At 39.9% G+C, this 24,895-nt stretch overlaps 1 long non-coding RNA gene across 3 annotated transcripts in view; it reads right to left on the bottom strand.

Moving 5' to 3' along the window:
* Positions 1–24,895, bottom strand: part of LOC148190362 (uncharacterized) — a 136,086-nt gene that overhangs the window by 5,597 nt on the left and 105,594 nt on the right. For all 3 annotated transcript variants that reach the window (XR_015776124.1, XR_015776115.1, XR_015776120.1), the window contains one exon: positions 16,588–16,656. This is a non-coding gene — a long non-coding RNA (uncharacterized LOC148190362). The remainder of the gene's footprint in view (positions 1–16,587; positions 16,657–24,895) is intronic.

The raw sequence follows: 24,895 nt of genomic DNA, 5'->3' as shown, positions 1-24,895 counted from the left end.
CGCTAGTTCATAAATAAGGCTTGGGTAAGGTTTTACCCACCGAGCCGGCTTTGATTTCTGAGGAATGTAAATCCACCTGTTTCTGAACAGTCGGGTTTTCAGACGAATGTATTTATTGTCACCACCCCACCTCCCCCTCTCCCGACACCACAATCACCTCCCTCCTCTCCCAATCACACCCCCCCCTTCATTCACTGTAAATTCTATGCAGATTGCTGGCCCATGCTTACTGCACTTTGCAGGGAAAGCTTCGTAAAGATGATGATAAGCTAAAGCTCTAAATCCCAGACTTAGCTTTCTTATCAAAAGCTGCAGGAGCGAATGGAGCGCTTTAATAGAAGATGTGTGCATTGCTGTGTATGTGTATTTGTGTGTATGTGTAAGAGGGAGAGTGTTGTCTGGGTTGTAAATGCAAATGCATTAAGATTCCTTTTTCCTCCACACCGGCACAATTTCATAAGCACCACATAGGCCCTGTTAAGCTTAAAGCCTTTTATAAAGAATTAAGACACTCAGCTCTAATAAATTTGATTGACGATGCACTGTCATCCTGCTGTCAGTGGTGGTATTTCAGAGTGCAGAAATCCATCATACAGAGATTTACATTTGAGTTGTTTATCACATACGATTTGGAGCTCAGCAGTGTATCTGCTGTCGTGTCCTTTAACCACGATGTCATCCCAGGTTTTCAGCAGGGCATTATTTGAAAAAGGCTTGTTGGTGAATCAGCTCATCCTGAGAGATTACTATTTATAGTCTACCTTTGTGAGTCTGTCCTTACTGGAAAAACTACCACACCACTTATGTGTCCAAATCCTTAAAATGACATATGTTTGCTGATAAGCAACCTCTTATGGTCATGCAAACAATGACTGTCCTCACATGGCGTAAAGGTAGATGTAACTCAAATGTTGTATTCCACCATTAAAGCAATACAGGGAGGAGGTCAAAGTGGATGGTTCTGTGCACAAACTCTGACAACAAAACCAGAGGCTGCAATTCACAACCAATCTGCTAGCAACAGTCACGATTGTTTTGGGGGGTTTTTGTTAAACAAAACTATGGCCTTTCATTCACATAGGCTTGTAGTTTTAGTTGCTTTATCTTAAATGCCATTAAAACCCACATTCTCAATCTACTTTTTACCATGAGAGAAGGTACATGAACACAAAAAAATCAGCTAAAGTTCAAAAAGTATTTGATATTTTACATAAGATTCTTCAGATTTATTGTGCTTTTCTTACTAGTTTTAAGTAGATCTGGGTTGCATATCAATTGGTATCATGATAAAAGACTAGATATTGTGTTCAGTTTTGGATATAGTAATATAAGTGTGGTATTTTCTTGATTTTAAAGGCTGAATTGCGACAAACTAATGTAATTTCTCAATTTACCAGACTATACTTGTTGCTCTATTATTCACCTTTTCTCACTTAAGGTGAATTTCCATCCACCTTTTTTTATTTGCATTTGCAATTTATGTTAACAGCAAAATTTCTCAAAGTTCTCAAAATACTGCAATTACATTTTTTGCATTTGGGCAAGGTAAAAAAAGTTGGTGTATTAATAAAAAAACTACAACCCATAACTAAGGTCAATAGAAACAGATTCAGCTAATAAATAATGCTGTAATCTTAGTTGTTCAAATCCAGTGAGCTCTCTGTGTATACATGGGTTTCCTTCGTTTGAGGTTTGACTGGTGTTCTGTTAATGATGCCATCTCATTGTTCCCTCTTCTGCAGTGGCATCAGACTTGAGAGTTAGAAAAGCACATAAATGTGCTTGAGAGTTAGAAAAGCGCATAAATGACTACAGTCATTATATCAACATTACCAATGAACATTTATCAAAAATCTCATTTTGTAAACATTTTGTGAAGCACCGATAGTAAACACCCCAATATCATAGATGTGCTTGGTCAAAAATATTTTGATATTTGATTTTTTTCCACATCTCAAGCCCTATTTTGAAGTGGGTGATAATCAGACTAAAACAGGAGATGTCACACTTTTATGTGAACTAACCAGATCCTGGTGCATATATCAGCAACATTTGAATTGAAATGTGATGACACTTGTGGGGTTGATTACTTGCTTAATCAGTCCACTGTCAGTCAAATCTGATCAAACAAGGCAAACTACTTGCAATGGTCCATTGTTTGAATACTGTCAATTTCTAAATAACACCGACATCACATCATAGAGGGTAGGCTAAAGTTATCCTAAATCAATTATTAATGCACAAATGCAGGTTCTGCTTTGATCACATTCAGAACATGGCTGAACAACAGAGAGTAAACAAGAAAATGTTTCAATGTATCGGAGCTGAGGCAGCACCAGGTCTCATGATTCTCTTAGTGGTTGTCTGTTGCCAGCAGACTGCATTTAACACATCTGGTGCATCAAAAAGATTGTCAGTTTAATCTCTGCCAAACAAATTGCTTATGCAGATGTACATAAAGCTCCAGGTATTTAGGCTTGAGGTTGAACATACTGTACTGTCACACAACAGCTGTGCATGATGGGATGTCATTGTTCCTGCGGCACGGCTGCACTCATCAATGTCTTTAAAAAATTACAGTGTGACGTGCTCACTATGTTTAACCCACAGCAGAAAAGAGACTTTATAAGGTTTATAATCAGTGTAAATTATTAACAATATTTAGAAAATGTGATCGCTTCCAAAGCTATTTCCTATTGATGCTAATTTAGAATTTCTTTTGCGACCGATAACTGACCCTCGTTAACATTGTGACCAAACAACAAGCGACTGACCATTGTGCTGTATCGCCTTACATTGGATGCACTTTGGCCCACTTCATGGAAAAAAAAACAACAAAAACAACAAAAAGCAGCTGTGCACTCAGAGATATAACTACTGAAAACATGGGTGAGAACTTGCTTTCTTATTATTCATATTCACAACAAATCTATTGGAGGTATAGATACCATCGTTGTAGTTACCACACTATGTCATACCTCCATCTCAACTTTGTAAAACAAGCTAGCTTGCTAGCAAGCTCTGCTAAGCGTCCCACACAGCAATCGTTTCCAGAAATGTTCAGCTCACTGGTGATCTCCCTCCAGCAAGATGCTGATATATTTAGGTTTTTGCAATAAAATGAGGAGCTATCGCAAAGATAACTTCTCATTTCAACCTTGTGAATCAGCTGCTAGCCATTATGGCACTTTCAATGTGAGCAGCAGGAACAAAATAGACACGGGAATCAGAGAAAAGTTAAGCTCGAGTCCTGCATCACACTGAAAAGCGCTGCATCATTTGCAGCAGTTAGGACATTCCATTAGAAAACAATGCAAACAAATGAATTTAGTTGCTGACGCTCGCTTTTAGCTTGGCATCTGGGACATTAAGTGTCCGCCCACTCTGCACACTGACAGTGACTGCATCACATGGCTAATGTTACCTGACGAATTTAATGTCAGAATCAAGATGTTTTGGAGCCAGTGTGAGTTTGTTGGGACCGTTTAACGTCTTGGCATCAGATTTTAGCCGCTGCTGCTGTGTTAATTTGTGCTAACAAGGCAGACTTAGAACTAACTGTCCTGTGTACCTGCAGCAACAGAAAGTTTGCTGATCCCTTTCACCTGTTAAAAGGATTAGTGACCCATGAGGGAGGCAACTGTCTCTAATATACTTCTGCCTGTGGCTTGTTAGCTTATTGAAGGGTGTTGTAGTCGTCTCCACGGAGCAACGACATGGCAATACTATGCTGTCGACATACAACTCCAGTCAGGGCAGCAGCGGACTCCACTGTCTTATCCCATCAGTGTATTATAATTAATAGATATTTTGAACCATTTATCTGGTATTATTAATCGGTCAAAATTTTTGTCGGTTAGCGGTAAATTATTAACATCCTTCCTCTACTCTTCTAAATCTAACAAAAATAATAAAAATCACACTATTTAGCTTTCATTAATTTTTAAGGGATCGAAATTACTAATGTGAAAAGCAGGACAAACTGAATCATTTTAAGACTTGAATATAACAATTAAAATCTTGACATTAGTAATAAATATCACATCAACACAGCGAGGAAATAATAACTGCCTCTTCATGTTGTCATGTTTTTACACTGCAGCAGTAAATCTAAATAGCTCATTTATTAATTAAACCTTTATCCTTCCTCATTAGGAGCCATAATTAGAGCTTCTGTATCTTGGGAAATGTTTCCAATGGGTCAGACTTTTTCCTGACGCACTATGAGCGGGTTTAAAAAGACAGTCTGACAGCTGCAGGTTAGCACTTGGCACACGCGGGTCTCTTGGCCTGGCAGCACCTCGGGGGTCAAACCTTGTTGCACTGCCAACCAGCCAGTTAGGGAGGCAGCCAGACAGCACCGATGTCGGCTGCCCTGCTATCTGTACTGGCACACGTGCCGCGTCTCCCCCACCTGGGTCCCTGCTGCCTGTCCTGTGCACTCAGGTGCACGCACATCAGCATAATGAACTCCAAGGTAGACTTTACCACTTCACTGGCTCCTCACAAGACAAAATGCCAAAACAAATCTTGTCATAATTAGGCATAATCCAGCTCATTACCGTCTGCTTAATTATCCTATTAATAACACTTCCTAGGAGAGCTTGTTTGCGGCAGCAGCAGTGCGCTCGGGCAAATGTTTGTTCCTAAATGAGCAAACACAGAGAAGACAACAGCATTGTTCAAACATGGGAGCTTTGACAACAGGAAAAAACAGGGCCAGGATTAATAGCGTAGCATAGAGCTTATCTTCCCTCTGAGGCCTTGCTTCACCACCAGGGCTTTGCGGTACAGGTAACAGACAAGAATATTATGGATATGGATTTATGTGCATCTGTTTGTACAGTGGTGTCAATTTGATTTGAAGTAGAGGCAGCACTGATCATGATTTTTAAACTAAATTCTTATTATTTTACTACACAGTTTAAATGAAATATTGCAAACGTACACAGCACAAAGAACTCTCTGTTCTAGTAGTATTAGAATAAAAGCAATATACAATTTAATCTCATAATAAAGACTGCATGAGGAGATTTTCAGACGGTGTAAGGCGGAGTAATTTCATGTCACTGACTTTTTTCTGAGTCACCACTCATGCAGTTAGTTTCTCAGCTGGAATGATTTAATGGCTTTTTTTCCCAATTGTTTCTTCTCAGCTTCAATAAACAAATGCTTTTGACAGCAAACAAGAAATATAATGATATCATTAAGATGGCATTACGGCCTGGTGTGCTCCGTTCCTATACTCGACCTCATGCTTAAATTTTCCGTCAACAATTTGACTTGTGAAGTCTGTGAGATTTCGTGGAGGTTTTCATTATTTGGAGTCTTTGATCACAAGTGTGGATCAATTCATTCAGCTGTAGTCGACACTTTCACTTTAGGTTTAAGTGTCTTTGTGGAAATGGTGGTAATGGCATTATATTAGGCCTTTCAAATCAAGTCAATTTTATTTAGAAATCACAAAATTTACCACAGTGGGCTGCATGTGGCCGGGGCCTTTCTCAATCTGTGCTCTTGTCTGTATCCATGTTCTCATGGTCTTTATTGATTTAGCATCAACCAGCAGCACTGAGAGATCACTTAGAGAGCCTTATAACTGTTATAATTTTGTTTTTCATTTTATGAATGTTACTGTGTCATCAATGTTTATTTTAAACCCTTTAGATTCTTGGGAATATTTGGTCAATTTATCTTAAAAAAAGACCAGCCAGTCAACCTCAATGGTCCTTTTGGCAAACCCTCTCCATGATATACTAAACACAAGATATAATTCCTTTTTAAATATACTTATGTAGGATTCAGGGTCAAAATCTAAATAATCAATAAAATTTGATAGGCTGAATGTAAATATTAAGGTTCATGTTTTTATGTTATGTTTTTGTATATGTTTATATTTATTTCCAATAGCTCTGCTTCTGTGCATTTATAAGGTCAACCCAATCTCCAGAATAAATATTGGCATCATCTGTAAACCACAGATACGCAACATTTGTACGTTTCATACGTAGCGGATATGCTAAGGCTTTAGGTTTCAATTTTATGTTGTGACAATGTTGCAGCTAATGTGTGGTTAGATTTAGGCACAAAAATTACTTTTGATTAGTGTTAGGAAAATATCAAGTTTTGGATTAAAACAGCCAAATTAGCTGCCACAAACACAACTGGACATGTCCCAAACTCTGGTCTCTCTTCTCACTAATGTGTCATGCCATCTGCCATCTTCTCCCCTCCTGATGAGAAACTCAGCTAATGTTCATGTAATCTGGTCTATGTCATAGGCATGAAATGTAGAAATGCAACATATCTGTGGTTTGCAGATACGTGCAAAGCCAACAAGAGACCAGTGTTCATACCCCAAAGTCAATGTCGACCTTTTTTAATAAAAATGTGGCCTAGTATGATGACCGTCACATGAGTTAAGTGCCGTTAAGTTTATGACAAAAGTACTTATTTAAAGCCAAACCATGATGTTTTTGATTTTTTTAAACCTACCCACCTTGTTTTATAGTGTTACTGAAAATATTTCATAACATAAAGGATGTGTTTAAAACTGTGACCAGCAGTAATATACAGTATGTTGTTTAAGAAGTCAGTGGGAATCTTCATATTCTGTTGTTTAGGTGTGAGAGGGTGTTGGTCTGTTAACTACATCATCTTACAGTCAGCATGGTTGAAAGTGCTAAAAATGTTAAGTGTTCACATTTTTAAGGTCACACAACTAATGTAGACAGTTATGTTGATTTGGAGCCCGTCTAAGCCGACAGCATCAGCAAGAATGTTGATCTCATTGCAGACTGAGATCTCTGCGTCTGCCTGTTCTCAGGAGTTTGGACTCAAGGACACAAGTTTGAAGTTGGTGCACTCTGTACCGAGAAAGTGATGTTGTTATTAGACTTCTTGGTGGCACTTCTCTTTGGTTTTCTTCACTTTAGAAACACTGTTGATGCCGCAAATTCCATCAATCCTCAAATCCTCATTTTCATCCATAATCAAATACAGTCTTAGCCTTATGATTAAAACCGACACACTCTCTCATGTACCCAACTCATCTCTCTCTCTAGTTGAACTCTACACAGGCTGAGCACAAGATGCACCAACAGGGCAAAGAGACACAGCAAGGTGAAAAAGTCTGCCAACTGCTGCAGGCAGATGCCAGCTGAGGCAACCCAGACCACATCCTCCTTGGCGAGGATTGATAGGTCGGTGCCTGCTCTAAAAGTCCTCTGTGTAAAGAATTAAATGCACAAGTCAGAGCTATGGATACAGACTTAAGAGTAAAAGAATCTCTCAAACAGTTTATACATAACACCTACTGTACACACATACACACACACACACACACACACACACACACACACAAAGAGCTTTCTTTATCTCTCCCTTTCTCTAACTCCATCCTCAGGCTGACGCTTCCTCCCCTGGTGTGAAACGTTATCCTTTGGCCTCTGGGAGCAGAGGGTGAAGACAAAGCCCTGGCACTAAACACTGTCTTGGCTCTGTGTACACAAACACACTTTCCTCATCAATATTTAAATACGCATTTATCAGACCGAAAACCTGTTCTTACCCCTAGTGAATTGACATCAAGAATAAAACTGTAAAAAATAAAGTTGAACTGTTAAGAGCTGAGTCTGCTCTCAGTATGTTCAGTGGCACCGTGTTTGCCAGTCTGAGAGGCTTTTATCATTCAAAAAGCATATCCAAAATCTGTAGGAGATCATCGGTAATATTATGTAGCACACTTATGCTTTTGATGTAAACTGAATGGGAAAGCATGACAGGATGCTGTGTTGGGGATGCCTGTTTTATCTTTTTCCTCTGATCTTTGGGAAAAGAGAGAGGGAGAGAGAGGGAGAGAGACAGACAGACAAACAGAGAGGAGAGAAAAGTGCCAGCGGAAAGAGAAAAGAGGGAGTGCGTGAAGGGAGTGACAGCGGAGCCATATCAAAAGAATAAAGAGAATGAGTTATCAAGGAAAAATGGATCAATGAATTCACTTCATGCAAAAAACAGCAAACAGCAGACGTATTGAAATCCTATTATGGGGAGAAAAGTGAATAATTGATGCCCTCTTCTTTTTTCTCACTAGTTCAGATTTTCTTTCTTCATTTTTTTTTGCATCAGATGGATTTACAAGTGGTTTAAAAGTGTATTAATGATTTATATGTGAGCTAGAGAGCTGCTTGCTTACAAAAAGAGTAAATAATCCGCTTGCATTGAGTGGCACATATTCTACAGGTTCTGATGGCTGATTACGGGTGTGAAAGCAAAACTGAGGCAAATGAGGAGAAATGAGAAATAAACATGATCAAAAACAGATGTTAAACATAAAGGGCCCTATTTAGACGAGCTAAAGCACATGGTTTAAAGTGCAAGATGCAAGTGCATTTAAGGCATGTCCAACCACCACAAGTACATTTGCTAATTACACAACATGGCTGTTGGCTGAGACAACGACAACATCAGTCTATAACAAGCTTTAACAGTTACACTCGGCTGTGCACCACTTCGGCACAAAGTCATTACATGTCGTGTTAATTTTGATGCATTTCACTAATCAAAACAGACACAATTGCAAATTTATTTACAATGTGCAGATGACAACATTTTCAATTTAAGTGCAATTACCCCTCACAAATTGATCATGTGGATGTTACAGGATCAAAGAGACACCAACCTAAATACATACTCAGTCAACACCTTAAGTTTGTCTGTGGATACTAAGTAACAAGAGATTAGCAGAAATGTTTTACCAGATTTCGGAATCTAAGAAGATAGTTAGTAAAACACATACCGTGTTTCTAACAGTATATGTTTTTTTAGTTGTTTTTCAAAACCACATCCTCTACTTAGAAACCAACCTAAATCAAACACGAGGCAAGTAAGTTAAAAAGCTTCATAATATATGCTGTGAACTTCTGGACTACAGATGCACAAAAGGTCACAACACAAAAACTTTTAAATGAAACTGAGAGAGCATGAAAAGAAACAACAGAGAAAAAAAGAGACAGAACAACACTTACACCACACACACACACACACACACACACACACACACACACACACACACACACACACACACACACACACACACACACACACACACACACACACACATTGAACTGTAGCCCTGCTGACTAACACCAGTGGAGCATTTCCGACAGGTGTGGCTCGGTCATCTACGGTTCAGTGGCAAAGTCCTTGGGGAGGACACATCATGGAGGGATGCCAGGTAGCTCAGCCTCAGGTGGACTCTTTCCCCTTGCTCTGGAGCGGGACGACATCTTCACGGCCAATCAGAAATATGAGAGCAAGGGGACAAGAGAGCGCCGGGACTGGGAATATTGTTCTCTAATCGTCTGTCTGGGTTACTGGTAATTATGAGGCGTATGAGAAACAGCTGGTCTTAAGTGGTTATTTAAAATACCCAAATAGTTAATGCTTATTTTTAAGTCCAGTCTGTGTTTTTGTTTCCCCAAGAGGCTCATTTACTTTGTATTAGACTTCAGTGGCGAATCACAATGACAAACAGTAACAACTTCACTTGCTTTTGTTTGCTTTGTAATTGTGTCTGTACAGTCACTAACTCCAGATCAACCTGACTAAACCTGAGAGCCCATGCAAAGCAAACTGTGCATGAACATGACACACAGTTGATATGCAAACTCTGTATTACAGGGCACAGCAGATATTGTGACAGTAAAAGCAGACAAAAACACAGTTGCTGCTAATTACTAATTACTAATTACAATTATGGCAGCACTGCAATTACATGTGTACATTCTAGTGTTCCGGTATTGCGGATGTCGGGCTATGAACATGGCTATTGAGACACTTAAATGGAGCTGGTCTGTCATTAATGTTATTATTTGTATACACCTGTATTTATCTAACTCATAGTACATCCATGTCTGAACTGGTCCATAGACTCCTTTCTTCTCTCTAGCTGTGGGTTGGGACGCTCTGATGGTGTAGAGCTTATGGAAAATGGAGTTTGTTAAAGGTCTAGTGTGCTGTGAGGTTGCAGAACTGAAACTTCTGTGGAGGCCAGCGTGAAAACGCGAACAGCCCTAAAGAGCCAGCGTTTTGTTTGTCCGATCCAGACTACTGTAGAGCAAAATAGTGGACTCTGTGGTAGAGGATCCGCTCTGTATGTAGGTACAAACACCTCATTCTAAGACAACAACAACAACAATAAATAGAGAGATGATTTTGGTGCTAATCTATAGTCAGGTATTGGGTATGAGGTATTGATCCAAACTAGTGTGTGAAAAAGGATTTAACATTACATCTTGATTGTGAATATTTGAAATGGTTTCAGTGCTTATTCTTTAATCAATAAGCGTTCTCGGTTTTACTTTACTTAATGTTTACAGTCATTCTGCTGTTCCCTGCTGTTAACCAAGAAATTTCATGTTATATCTTTATATGTATCTTTTATATTAATTCATATACATTTTTCCCCTAGGTATCAAACGGTAGCGAATATTGGTATTTTCCCAAGGTATTTTATCAAAGATAGAAATTCCAGTATTGTGTCAACATCACTAACTACAGTATAATCTTGAGGTGAAACCTGAATCCAAATCCTAAAATGACCTCAAGTAAGCAAGAACCAGAAAAATGTCCTCATTTTGGAGTACTTTCCTCAAATTCCTTCCTAAGGGCATGTAGGGCAAGACACTTTGACAAACACAAAGAGACACAGACCGCTACCTGTACACTTACCAGCTCATCTTCCTCATATTAAAATCCTCAGTATTGAAACATCCTCTCCAGCTATTTCAAGCTACCCAAGTCGCTCAGGCTAACAACAATTAGGCCCCTGCAATTAGTCATCATAATACTACAGCTCACTGGGCAACAATAATAAATGCGGTTATGGATGGGCTTACCCAAGTGAAGCTAACATCCACCGAGTGCTAATGATAGCAAGACAGTGCACATAATAACAAATTGTGCTCTGCCTTCATAATGAGACACATGAGCTGAATGAAACAAGAAGGGGCTCCGTTTACTGAGGGCTAACAGAGGATAACAACTGCAGGCATGGGCACGATTGCCATCAGCAATTTGCTGACACAAAGCCTAAGTAGAACATTCATTGGAAGATATTAGTATGATTTATGCACTTGTCTCTGTAACATACTTTTTTTTCCACTGTAGGTGAAGGGTTGAAGAGTTGGGAGAGAATTTTAAGGACTCTAATAGCCCAAAGAAGTGAAAAGTCATTCTGCTGTATTGCATACTTTCAGAGATGTGTGAAGGTCACACTACCTCTCACACACCCACGCATGGATGCTCCTCCTGTTGTTTTTTTTCACCAGTGTATTGAAAATCACTTTATCTTCTGCCCTGTTCTGCTTGTGCTCTGCGTTGCCAACTCCCCTGTGCTGTGATTTTGTGTCCTACAATTTCACAGGACACAGAATGATTTGTCGTGTACTAGAGTTCTTTGATGGCTTTTCAAATACCCACTGAGGATGCTGTAATGCTGTTTGTATATCCATTAGTGTAAATGAACAGGCATATGGACCCAGGCAAGGTAGCAGCACATTCATCCACTGTTGAGAATGTGAGAACTATTGAGAACATCAGGTTGTACTTTCAAAACAGGAACATCAAACAAGCAGCAGTATTTCCCACCCGTCAGATCTAAGTGCCAGAGTTGACTGTGTGAGTGCCCAGGAGCTTACTGTAGCCCTTTTTACACAGTATAGTCAAGGTGGGAATGTTGTGCCATTATTCCACCTCACTGTTGTAGGGGGTCAAAGTAGTTTCACTATTAAGCCAGCAACAAAGGTAGTAACAGAGCCAAGTCAACATAAGTTTAAAAGAGCAAGTGGGTATGGCAGGACTACACTCACACAACATAGACACTGACGCTATTCAGTTACATGTCAAGCCTCTTTTGCTTCCATAGTGCCGTCATGCTATCTAAAATCACACACAGAGGCTGCGTTGTGCTGATGTTACTTGGTTTATCAAATTGACTCCACAAGACTCACTGATGTAGGATCAAGCATGAGAAAACATGTATAAAACGAATAGCAGAGGGCAGAAATAAATAAATCAAAACAATCAACAAACCATCAAAACAAGTTACAACAGAAATGTCATGAGTCATAACTAATTTCTCTTGCACCGTCTTTATCTGAACACAACTTTGATGAATATTCAAGCACCTGAGTACAGACAATAGGGGAAGAATCACACATTGAGCACTTTAATGAAGATTTAAATGACATTTTTCTCAGTTTGTCTTTTCTCTAAGGTGGCATCGTATTTTGTAAAATGACAAAATGTTACTTTTTGCCACCTGATGCTTAAATATAAAAGAAATCATCTCCAAAGTGTTTCTGGATGTCACAAATGGATCATGGGGTTAAATATTTATTATAAAGAGCAGAAGAGTCAACCCAATCAGCAAATACTGGCTTTCTACAATATCTGCACATGAAAGCTATGCAGCACATGCAGAATACTCCAGTGTTGATACAACTCAAATGAATAGCTGGCTGGATTCACATCTGATTTTATGTAACCATTGCCAGTTTGTATGCATTTATAATGACCTCTTTGTCATCTATGACCTTGTGTACCGAGGATGTCTGTACATCACTTATTCTGTCACAACCAACACGGTGCAGTGAAATAGAGACTGTATCTTCAACTGTATTCTATTTTTATGATCACTACAGTCCTGCAGGAAGGTTATTGCTGGTGCTGATGCACTGACACCTCCTCTCTCTCCACAGATACAAAACGGATTGGAAACTGCGAATGCACCATAGAAGAAGCCAGGACCCACAATGCATTGGGCCTGGCAGCCAGGAAGCAGATGGGTTGGCTGGCCTTACTGGATAGCAGGGGCCCAATAGTGGCACCGGTTGTTGCTTTTGATGAGCTATGCACATAAGAAACCAGAACATCTGGTCTGACCATGTGGCACCTCCATTTGTCCAAGGCCCCTTGAAGCAGGCCCTCACACACTGACACACACACACATACACACACCTTCCGCTGCCAGCTGTATCCACGCAAATGTGAGCTAAATCCAATGAATGATGCATGTTATTCACAGCGGGGTGGTGAGAGATTGGGTGAGATGAGGATGGGGAGGGAGGTGTGGTGAGCCCAGCACCCCTCGACAGAGCCCCCCGCTTTCCCGTCATCCTTTTCTGTGACTTTGATTAAAAATCATCTCACTCTTCCCCAAACAACTCATGAATATGCAGCAGGGTAATAAGCCCCGGCTCAAAGCAACTGATTTGTCAATTGTCTGCATTTCATCAAGATTGAGTAACACCTCAAGGGTGCTATAATCGAAAGCTGTAAAAAGAAGAGGGAGGAAAGAGCCTGTTCACCATTAGATTGCTGCGTTATCTTAATCATTAGGCACTTCGGGAGCTTAATTAACGACCTGACAAGAGCTGGGTAGAGAATTTGGAGTTGATTGGTTGTCGGAGGTGTTGAGTGAGTACACCGAATGCTAAGTCAGGGGAGGAATTCTAGCGAGAGAGAAGAGCTGCTGATTCGCTTTCAAAAACCAACTCAGCAGCAGCCATTAGACTGTTTTAATTAAGCATAATTAGAGATGCGATTACAATGATGGGTTTGATAACCAGTATTAAATCATTCATCCATAAATGTTATGTTAAAATAGATGAGGGGGGACAAATGAGAGAGAGGGGAGGGCGGAGTGGAGGTGGAGTGTGAGTAAGATGTAGGGATAAATATGTGAGTGAGAGTGTAAGAAAGAGAGAGAAAGAGATGGGGGGGTCTGGCAGGCTGCCACCAATTAGTTGGATGTGCTCAATTGCAGGAATTCTCTGGTGTCGTGACTCATGTTGACAGGTGTTCAGGGTGAATTATTTGTACTGGGGAGACAGCGTGTCAGCGTGTGCACACTAAACACACACACATACACAAAGCCTGCTCATCCCATAACCCCGCTCTGATATAAATCCAGCATGTTTATTGCTTTGGTCGGCAGGAGAAAATGAGATTGGACACTCTTTCCTCCTTCGCATTCTTTCCTCCTCTTCTCCCCTCTGCTGACTGGCTGACTGGGTCATTTTTAAATGCCTTGTAAATTTGTCAGCCATATTAAGTGCCCATTAAAGGGCACCAGGCTGGAGGAGGAGGCAGGAAAAGAGAGGCTCATATGGCAGTCCCTGACTGGCATTGCTCCCACATCCATCCAGTTTAATGGCGCCCGCCCACTGTGGCACTGGGGAGTCGTAGCTGTGATGTATTGTGGCATGGATGGACACAAGCTGGAAGCGGCAGATTAGCTGCTATAGGCCAGAGTGTTTTGAGGTAACCTGGCTTGGAGTGGCTGCTTGGCAGCTGCCATAATGCCCTGGCATGATGATCTGTGGCCATCTATCAGAGGCTTTACCGGGTTATCAGTGGAGTACAGTTCTAGCTGGAACAAACTGTTGGAAAAGTCTAATGGGTGGTCGTTCCAAGAAATAAAATCTCAACAGTGCCACTGAATGACAAAGACACTTTGCGTCTGAGTCCTGTGCAGTCTGCCAGCCGAGGTGGACTGGCTTTGCAGAGTAGCTGGAATTTTCCTGGGAAACTGGTTTAAATGTGGGCCAGTGGTTATTATAGCACTGCTGATATGAAAATATAAAGCAAATGTCCCGTGCTGTTTGTTAGTCCTGCTGTAGACTGGCTTGCTGCATTTATACAGGTTTGTTTTTGGCATGAGTGAACATCATCACATCTCATGAGTCTGTCTTTCTCCTGCCCAAATCTTCATTAGCTGCTCTATAACTCGCCCGGTCATCTAATTAAACAGCCCACAAAATTTTTTCCTTTCCTTTTTTTTTCCTTTGGCAGCCCCAGTTTTTGCCCTAGAAGGTAGAGCTTTGATAGGGCCCCAAAAAAAATCAGGCCTAACTCTACATGAACCTGCACAGTTTCTGTCCAAGCCCAACCCGAGCCCAAAACATAACAGCAGTTTTGCTGATTTAAAAAACAGAATTTCTTCCTCACACCACTTCTTGTCATCCTCCTGTTATTCTTATAGTCTGTGATCAGCTCTGCAGTTGGCACACATAAGAAAAACATCTAAATCTCTGAAAACCCAATCCGATTCAAGCCCGAGAAAATATTGAGAAATTACAGCCATGCCCGGCGCCGAACCCAGCAGGTGTGGATCGGTGCAATCGGGCTCGGGCAGGGAATGAAAGCTTTACAAAAAGGCCTAAATTAGACCTGGAGGTCAAGTGTGTGTGTGTGTGTCTTTTTTATGTCAATTGGCTAAAAGGATTTGAGGGTGAAGATGAAAGGGGCTTATTGCAAAAAAGCACATTATTTCCAACAGATTCATAGACTTTCCCAAGATTTTGCAGAATAGTTGATTATGAGCCAGAGGACAGCTGATTAAATGTTCGTTGAGAAAAATGGTCAGCACATGGATGCATACACGTACACGGTTGCAGCTATTGTGAATTTGCGCTTGTTTTGATGTGTTGCTGTTACTCCTCATACACTGACCTGACATAACAAATCCCATGCAACTGTTTTAACCAAACAAAGATTTATTTTGCAATCTTTCAAAAATGCCAAAACTATGAGTTTATCATGTATAAACAAAACAGATTTATATTTTACATGTCAGAAAAGGGAGTTGGAGTGCAAAAGAGTGGAGGGTGAAGCAAAAGAACAACGTGCTTTACAAGAACAGCATGTTCAGCATTAGCAGCCGAACCCCTTTTCTTATATTTAGAATTAAAATGAACAACTCTCTATAGCAAACTGCTTGTTGCCATTCAGTGCAATACAAGATTATCATAAGTTTAAGTTGTAGGCACAAATAAGAAGTTGTTTCATTTATATCAGCAGTACTCTCCTCCAGAAACGTGGTAATCAACAAAGAAGAAAGTGTTCTTAATCGATTCGTTTCCATCATTGAGCTGCACCATATCTTTTGTCAATACAGAGACAGTCAATAAATCTTTAGCCTTGTCTAAAGCAAAGTAGCCAGAGTCCATTTTCTGATGGACACGGTAAAAAGCCACTCTGCTCAATCAATGAGGAAGCCAGAAATAACAACCTGTCTATAGAAAGGACGCTGTGAGGCTCATGTTGTCCTACTCTAAGTGAGGTCTCCCAATACACTGGTGCTGTCCATCACAAGGATGGACGAACAACAACACTGTTGGTGGACATCCATATGACCCTTCAGGAGTGTCCAGTGAAGACTTCACAGTGTACACAGTAACATATCCATGGCAGAAATAAGACTTTTTGCAAATAAACTGTTGTAGACATAACAATTTGGGCACTTTGTTGTTCACACATTCCATTGTACATATTTTCTTGTTTAAACTGACCAATAAAAACTAACAACCATAATACACATTTCCACCATTTTTTAGCTGTTCTCAACAGCTGCAGGGGACACAATCATCAGCAATAAATCAGATTATCACATGAATGCGGCCAATTCTGCAATCTTCTACAGCTCACCAGCTCTGCTTTTGTCTGAACCAGTGTGTCGTAGTCTAACTCTGCTCTCACAGTGCAGCTTTGTGGCTAAAGTTCAAATAAGAAAAACTCACTTACCTTAACAACACAGGTCCAGAAGCCTTCCAACATTAGCAGTAGGGGGAAGTTTGGATGCCGCAAATTTCACTGTAGAGAGGAATGAAGAAGTTAGTTTGTGTATCTCTGAATTTCACAAGACATTTGACAACTTCACTGTCCACACATACCTAAGGCTGGAACCCCATCTCAAACATATCCAAAAATCTGAAACAACAAATGGATTAAACAAATAGCCTATTGACATTGACAAGCCAAACATTTATGTGTTCCAGCCTTTCTGATTTTTTTTGTTTTGTTGTCTTACAAATCTGAACATCTTCTGGTTTTGGACTGCTACTCAAACAAAGCTAGCATTTTGAAGACAAAACTCAGTGTAAGAGATGACTGGCACCAACGAATAAGTAGCCTAATTGTTAAGATTTTGATACAGGCTGCAGCATCCTAGTTAGGTACTTTACATAATTCATTGTACTTTACGCTTAACTGTGTAGAAACAACTGCTGATGCATACTAATGTTTTCATTATCTATCAATCACTTGATTATTTTCTCGATTAAATGGCATGTTTTTTCTGTAAAATGTTATAAAATGGTGAAAAGTTCTGTTCAGTGTTGTCCAAAGCCCAAGTTGAGATCAACAAATGTCTTGTTTTGTCCACAAACCAAATATATTCAGTGTACTGTCATAGGGAAGTAAAGAAACAATGAAATATTCACATTTAAAAAGCTGGAATCAGAAAGCTTTGACCTTTTTTTCTTGAATTTTACTGATTAATTGATTATCAAATTAGTAGCTGATTAATTTACAGTTGACAACTAGTTAATTAATTGTTGCAGCTCTGAACTATATAGACTTTGGTATTTGTTGTAGAAGGTCTTAAATATCAATGTTGTGTGCATTACCTGCAACATGTCATAAGTTTGTACACAGTATGTTTGTACGCTGATTTTTATGCATCTTTATGCATTTCACGTCCGTTTATACACTTTATCATTATTATTGTTTCTTTTTTTTAATACACATTCCTCTTCCTTGTCCTCTCCTCCCTGCAGCTGCTTTAATGAAGTTGTATGGAGCGGCAGTCTCCCAATGCTGAGACTGGATATGAAAGAGAGCCCTCAGAGCCATGGCGGCATAGGGCTCTCTCTCCCTCCCACTAATGAGCTGAGCTTTCAATGCGCCCACTAATTAGTTCATCTATAACTCTAAGCACTCAATTACTCTCCACCAGCACCAGCACCACCACAGAGAGCCGAGAGAGGCGATAAGACTGACAAATGCCTTGGCGCACACACACATACACTCACTCACACACACACACACACACACAGAATGGCTTTGAGCTGTGAGGCCCAGGAGAAGTTTTTCTAAACTTCCCACGCTCAAACATGCTGTTCAGGCAAAACACATTGATCTTCAGTTTCACCCTCTGTCTCTGGTGTTTTTCTCCATCTCTCTCACTCTCCCACTCTCTGGCTTCCTAAATGCATGAATCATGGATTAACATAGATGTGCACACTGACAGATGTCCACGAGCAAGTGCACGATTGTGTGAATTTTAAGTGCAATATGCAAGAAATACTGTCATATGCTCTGCTAAGCATCATATCTGCCTGGCATAACGAAACCAGTGACAAAAATACAATTATACCTCATTATACATGCCTCATATGGTAAAATGCACCAGAATAAATTAGTTTCTAATTTTTTTCTGCATTTCCTTTTTTTCTTCCCCCTCTATATTCAGGTTTGACAAGAAATTATGGAGCTCAGACATGAAGAATTGCAGACACTACTCAGGCACATCCCCTGTTCACTGTTTTTCTGTGGAGTGCATGTTATTGACTGCAACTCCAACATCTTGACCAATTATAACAACATTGACAACCTCATTATTCACATGGACACCTACATCACCAACTCATTAACACCACATGTGGATGCAGCTCCTCGTCTTCGCCCACCAGCCTGGCATGGGGACGTGGTCGAATCTTTTTAGTTCTCTACACCTGACTCAAGGACTGTTATATATCGACTGAGCTCGCCCCATTAAAGCTAAATTGATCACGTTTCGGCCGGTAGGGAGGAGAAAAAAATCGCTGACAGACACACAGCATACACAGCTTATCAAGTTGTTATGTCTTAGCAAATAATTATCTGCTTGCAAACACAGCAGAAACATGGAAACTTTAACATTAATCTGGAGTTGTGTTTCTCGACCACAGACTGTATAAAATAATGGACGTAGCCACCATGGCGTCATCCACTGGTTTGTGGAAATATGTTTTAAAGCTTTGAGTTTGGCCTTTTGGCTGTTGCGATCGTGGATCTTAGCAGCCAGAAGTGACCATATTTAGACGAGAGGTTGGAGCTGTGGAGGAGCAAGGGCTGGATCTGACTGAGACACCAGGGTTTCCCACACATTCGTTTATTTGTTGTGCACCGCCACAAATTTTGCACATGCCTTTTTTAAATAATTATTCTCCTAAATTATATTTTATCTATGTTATGTTTTCATTTAATTCTGTTAAATCTACAAACAGTGGTGGTGAACAAAGTTTTAGAAACTTGGGATCTTATACGTTTTTTGTGAAAACACTTGCTAAAGAGGTTTCTCATAAGAATTGTGATACATTCTCAAAATAATAGATTTTTTTTTTGCCCAACCGCTGCAACAACACTATGACCATGAAGAACATCATGATCTGTTTGTATACTATCATGTTTTGCTCAAACAATGTCATGTGCTACTAGCAAAATAAACAAGTCTGCATCTGTGACCCTTTCAGCCTTCTAAGAAATCATTCAAACAGAGGTTTGAGATAGTGGTTCTTTGAGAAGAAGAGGTAGGAGTGGGAGGGGACAGCAAATATAACTAATTACTGCCTCACCCTCGTGTGATGTTTAACTTTTAAGTCAAATAACATCAATAGGCCAAAGAGAAGTTTTGTGCAAGCTTCCCTAAATCTATGCAAATAAATAACAGGTGAAATGACTGTCTCATTTGCACAGCAAGCAGCCTTACTCCTAACACACACACACACACACACACACACACACACACACACACACACACACACACACACAGTGGCCATGAACTATGTACTGACATGCAAATCAATGTCAGGGTCAACGCGCTGTGAAGTTATACTAACCTGATAACTTTCCACTGTATTCAAATCTGAATTAACAGCTGCACTGTAACAACAATAAACAAAACATTATTGTCCCAACACGAGACGAGGAAGTTCTCCAATCATTCTGCCATCTGGTCTGTGCAGGTAGGTGCAGTATATTATAACCAGCTGTGAAAGATAAATCCAGGTGTGTGTGTAGGACATCAACAATCAACAGCCAAATTCAAACAGATGTTCCAGATGCAAACATCTATACATTTGCTGCACACAATGTTTATTTCCTCTCTTCTCGACTCGACTCCAACTAGCAGAAGCTAAATAAAGAGATCAGCTGGGGGCTCTGCGGTGCCTCTAAAGAGGAGGGTGCAGCTCCATTACCCCGTTTCTCGTGGGCCAGAAACAAAGACTCAGCAGGGTCACTGCTCTGGTTCATTGGCTGAGAAGTCAATAGCTCGCTTTTCGTGGATACAAATATAAAGTGGTATAGCTTCATGGGAACATAAAATATAAGTGTAGGGGTCTTTAAATGAGGGAAATTACCGAAGATTGACAAGGGATAAAAGAAAGAAACTGATGCTACTTTCAGAGGTGAAAATAGTGCGGAAACAATTAGGTGATAAACTGCCAACAGTCTGGATGGTCACTTTACATTTCCAAGTTATTTAACAAGAAAAAAATACCACTAAAGATGCAGGGTCAAATCACTGTTTACTGAATACTCAAACAGCAGGCTGAAGAATGAAGCCAACAAGGGAGTGCCAAAAGCTGCAGTTCCTAAAATGGCCACTTGAGGCTGGCTCCAGAAGTGAGTCAATCCTCGTGGACCCCATCAACATGTAGTAAATACATACATAAATAAACATGTTGACAGCCTGGTACTAAAAATGGTTTTGGTATCTATAGCTACTTTCCCCATTCGTGACGTCTTTACAGAGGTTGAATATTTATATAACTCATACATTTACGTTTTGTTAAGGCTTAGAGTTATGCATAATTGAGGGCGTGGTGGGGCACCCTGTGGCTTACCTGGTAGAGCGGGCGCCCCATGTACAAAGGCTGTAAGGTAATGATGTGACAACGGGAAAGACAAAAGATTTAGTGTTCTGCTGCAAAAGGAATGAATGATCTTGCTATTAAGGTTACCATTTTAGATTTCTTCAAACAGAATAATGCAAACGATGACCTCTGCTGGACGTCCCCAGGAGGACCGTTTTTAAAAGGCTAACCCTTTGAATCCTGGATCAACAACAGTTTTCTCGTGCTGCCCTTTACAAGCTAAATGACCCATTGAAATCTGAGCGAAATTGGTTTGACTTTTTTCCAAATATAAGGGAAAAAAGGCAATGACCAACTTAGCAAGAAATGTCTGACAAATTACAAGAAACTTACCTAAGAATTTGTTTGTAAAACACAGAGGGGAGGATTGTTAGGAAGCAATAAATAGATGGGAAAAATTTACAGAAAACTATAAAATATAATTAAATTAATTTTATATTTAAAATTTGTTACGGAAAAAATATAATAAGAAATATAAAATAAATACACATTTTAAGCACTTTTTCTAAGGTCGTTTTCTTTTTTGTATTGTATATTTTAAGTTAATTTTCTTGTAACTTCTTATTTATCTTTTGGTAATTTTTAAGCCACTTGTTAAGTAACTTGTTGCTTTCAGCTTATGTTTTGAACGACATTTTTTAAAAATGCTCAAGTTTCAAAGGGAAATGTTTCAAAAGACGTAGAAAATGTGATTCACATTTTCTGCAATTCTATTGGCTCAATTATTTGTCATGTAATAAAAATCATAATAACCTTTAGTTGTAGTCCAAGATGAAAACTTCCAGAATCAAATATGAGCGGATATTCAATCCACAGGATGAACACATAAAGTCGCTCACTGCTGAGGGAATTGTTGAAGAATGTCTTTTATAACGTTGATGCATCACTGTCACTGAGCTGACAGGCCAGATGCTGCAGATATTTTAAGGAAATTGTTACAGATTTGTCAGTTTGTCATGTACATCACTCTGCTCACAGACTGCCGCCTCTGAAGGTAAAAGTCAAGTGTGCAGAATGGTGCTTTCACAACTAACCTGTTTGATGCAGTTCAAGCAAACAAAGATGTGGAGCGAACAAACGAGATCATTTGAAAAGCTGCTTCAGTTAATTATGATTGTGGGTTTTTCCCCGATACTCAGGGAGTGAACAGAGGTAATTAACAAAAGGCGTGTTTTGTTTGTGTCCAACTCCATTTACTGTATTTCAGTAGCAGCTTAAGTAATGTCTGCACTCTTGACAGCGATTGTGTCCCTCCCTCCATCAGGTAACTTTTCAAAGTTAAAATTTCCTGTTGGATCTGGTCAAACAAAATTTTGACTTGTAAGTTTGTAAGACATTAGTTTATTTTATAGATCATAATGTAAAGTCATAATGTTAACCTTTCAACATTTAAATATGCTTTTGGCACTATATACAGTGTTACAGCAAGCCAACAAAGCCATTTGAATTAAATTAGTTGTGATTTCATGTTTACAGCTCTTGATTTATTTATATGAAGTCACTATAGGTGGTAAACTTCTCCTGTTTAGAGAGAGGCTTACGGTCTGCCCAGTTCCACCTTTTTTTTACCTTTCACTGAAATCCTCACTCACTGCTTATGAGTATCCTGGGGCTCTTAAGTTATTCACTCTCTTTCTTTGGCCTGGAAAAATTATTGTCACCTTGTTTTCAGTTTTACTGGTCTATGGTATTTGGCAAAAAACACTTAAATCTAAGTTATCAGTTTGTCCAAAGTGTTTCACAACATCAATCTGGAGGAAATCCTGATCATCACCTGAGTCATTTCATTTTTCTCTGCCCTGTGGCGATTCAAGACAGATACATACACACGGTGTGATAACGCCCCGTGGTCAGCTCCTTTTGTCACTTAGGTGGCATTCAGACTGCAAGCGAATAAAAATTGTGGCTATTAGTATATAACTAATTATCACAGCAGTGGTGGAGAAAATATCCCCGCATACACTCCCTGGATGGGGTTAAAATCACTGACATGAGCAGGTAAACTCACCCTATCTCACCTGGAAAAATAAATCCGGCACTGACCGGTGGCTGACCATCGGCTTGGTGTATCATGGCATTTAGACCAGTGATTGGGCTCATAAACACTGGGGGTGAAAGAACCAAAAAATCCTGAAAACAAAAAAATAAACTAACAAATTCTAATTTATAAGGATCTGTATAAACATGTATGAAAACATGGATGCGTGCACAGACACTGTGCTTCATTTAAAGCAATTTCCAGTCGACTGTCCTGAACTTCAAACAACCATGCCACTTTTATATATGTTGCTCTTAGTGCAGGTTTAAAGCAGTTTTTCTATTCAATACAAATGTGAAATAAGTTGGAAGTGTGTTACGCTGAGATATGAAAAGTTGAGGTGTATCAGCTATAATGTGGGTACAGATTTGTTCCTGTGGTTTTTCAGTGCATGGGTAGTTATTTTCACTACCCACAGTCTGCTTATGACATTCCTGTTTTCTTTTGCTTTCTCTGAATCTAACTATAGACAGAAAGTGTGTTTGTGTTGTGTGCATGGGATCAGTGTTACTGTGTGAATGTTCATGCATGCACGCATGCACACGCACACACACACACATACAAACACACACGCACTCTACATGGTGTAATAGTCTACGGGGGTGGTGTTCATAGTCTTAAGCAGAATGGATGCAAAATCCACATTACACAACACATTCCCATTCCAGAATAGTGATCCATCAAGCCCTTGCACTAAGCATCTGTACATAAACCTCAATTATGCTAATGCTAATCCCTGGGACATTGACGTGAGTAGGCAAGGAGGCTAACAGCTAAAGACTTTGATGTGTGCTGCCATTTGGCAGGGCCTCCTGAAAGACTAGCATTGGACCCCAAACTCCACCAGGGCTTAAGAAGGAAAAACCAGCCCGGCCTTGTCTGTTCCTCTACTGATTACAAGGGCTTAGGGGGCTTCTTTTATTTGCCTCTTTGGTATGGACCCAATCATGGGTGTCAGTTCTCTCTGCTGCTGCTTGGCAGTGCTTTTTTACTCACCCCTCCTCTGTGCCAGACTTCTGCTTTCTTTTGTTTTGTTTTTCATTTTCGTCTTGTGGTTGCCTTCCATGTGGTGCATTCACATCCGACACCTTCTGTTTTTATTTCCATTTTGGTAACTGACAAAAAGCACTGAACCTTGTACTGTACTGTGTGGGATGTTTTATTGCAAGTGAATAATTTTCCAGAATATAACAGCAGAAGTGATGGCATTAATCTCCATTCAATCCCATTCTTATTGCTGGGATCTGAAATAACAACAGTAGCTTCTGCCATCTTACCTTTTTTTTGGGCATTAATTAAAGAGGGAGACTCTTTAGGGAATAAGTGGTTGTCAGAAAAGCTGTTTCCCAGGGAAAAAAGGCACTGTATACTCATTGCCTGTTTGCATAATAAGACTTGCGTGATTAGAAGTTGCTTTCCTGAAATTGAGCACATAGCTTTTATTTTTTCTCTTAATATAAAAAAAGGGGGAAAGGAAATTTCCTGGCAAACAGAAACATTGTTAGCAGTGATTTAGTTCCATTAATGACAAGTGTTTTTTTGAAGCACTTTGCCCCCTTTCTTACTCTCATGTTCAAATTTCTCTGAGCTTTTAGGAAAAACCCTGCCACAAGAGACGGATTAAAGCTTATTTTCAGTGAATGAGTCAACACATGAAAACGGGAAAAAACACTGCAGACAGTTTGTGTAACAAAAGAGATTATGAACATTTAAGAAGGATTTGGGAAAATAATTGGGGCTTGTTCTAATTTTAGGGCCGGGGACTGTGAAATGGTGGCGTAACCTTTTAGGTTTGGATCAATAGAGACAGAAAACCTCAAAGGCCAACAGGAAGGAAACTGTGTTTCTGTGAGTGCAGCTGAATGGGTTGTAGTGCAGCCTACTGGTAAGACTGGAGCTCCAGTTGCCCACCAGTGCCATTCAGACCTGAGAGTGAGAGTTTGTAAACTGAAATTGTAAAATAGCTTTGCTGTTGTTGATTGTGGTCTCCTGTGACTTCAATTCATCAACAATTTTCTCCAGTTGTGGATTCTCCGCACACCTTGGAGACATGCAAGATTTTTTTTTTTTTGATGGATGTGCATATGAAAAGTGA

The sequence above is a fragment of the Plectropomus leopardus genome, chromosome 1, assembly GCF_026936395.1.
Source record: "Plectropomus leopardus strain MGB_pleo_1.0 chromosome 1, ASM2693639v1, whole genome shotgun sequence".
Taxonomy (NCBI): Eukaryota; Metazoa; Chordata; class Actinopteri; order Perciformes; family Serranidae; genus Plectropomus; species Plectropomus leopardus.
Note: the sequence above shows the minus strand (reverse complement) of the source record. Positions and strands in the feature narration are given on the sequence as shown.